The sequence below is a fragment of the Penaeus monodon genome, chromosome 31 (genome assembly GCF_015228065.2).
Source record: "Penaeus monodon isolate SGIC_2016 chromosome 31, NSTDA_Pmon_1, whole genome shotgun sequence".
Classification (NCBI taxonomy): Eukaryota; Metazoa; Arthropoda; class Malacostraca; order Decapoda; family Penaeidae; genus Penaeus; species Penaeus monodon.
Window position 1 is genome coordinate 20,903,868 of NC_051416.1, and position 504 is coordinate 20,904,371.

Below are 504 nucleotides of genomic sequence, written 5' to 3' on the forward strand. Positions count from 1 at the left end.
AAACCGAACTAAAAACAGTAGTCAAAGTCTACAAGCAATATTACTTTCTCTGCCGCAGCTTTTACGCGTTGGATTCCTCCAAAAATGCAAATTCTCTACTACACATCAGCCAAGATAAATTCCAGACTTCCTTAAATAGATTAGGGTACATCTCGAAAGTTTACCGTGTTTCTCATCCATTAACACTATTGATCTCTACTGAGAAAGCTTGCAGATTGTGTCAAGATAATAAAAGTTGAGTACACATTATCCTCGATTGATGCATGGGAGAATTTTCTCGACTAGTCCTCCATTATTTTTTAAAAATCGCTTAAATTCGTTGAAGAGTATACCTAGAATTTTCACCAATTCATTATCTTTAATTAGAATGTACAGAAGTGATATAAATTCATCAGTACTTAAAGATCTTCCTCAAAAGTCTCGACAGATGGCATAATCAAAAATCAAAATAGCTGTTCTTTTATTGGATACGCGCTGGAGTCGGTTTCCGGGTGTGTTAAGTAG

At 35.3% G+C, this 504-nt stretch overlaps 1 protein-coding gene across 1 annotated transcript in view; it reads left to right on the plus strand.

Annotated features, from left to right (window-relative positions):
- LOC119593079 (glycoprotein-N-acetylgalactosamine 3-beta-galactosyltransferase 1-like) overlaps positions 1 to 504 on the plus strand; it is a gene marked incomplete in the record, with an annotated part of 11,987 nt that overhangs the window by 10,638 nt on the left and 845 nt on the right. Inside the window, 1 exon segment of the mRNA XM_037942002.1 lies at positions 59 to 504.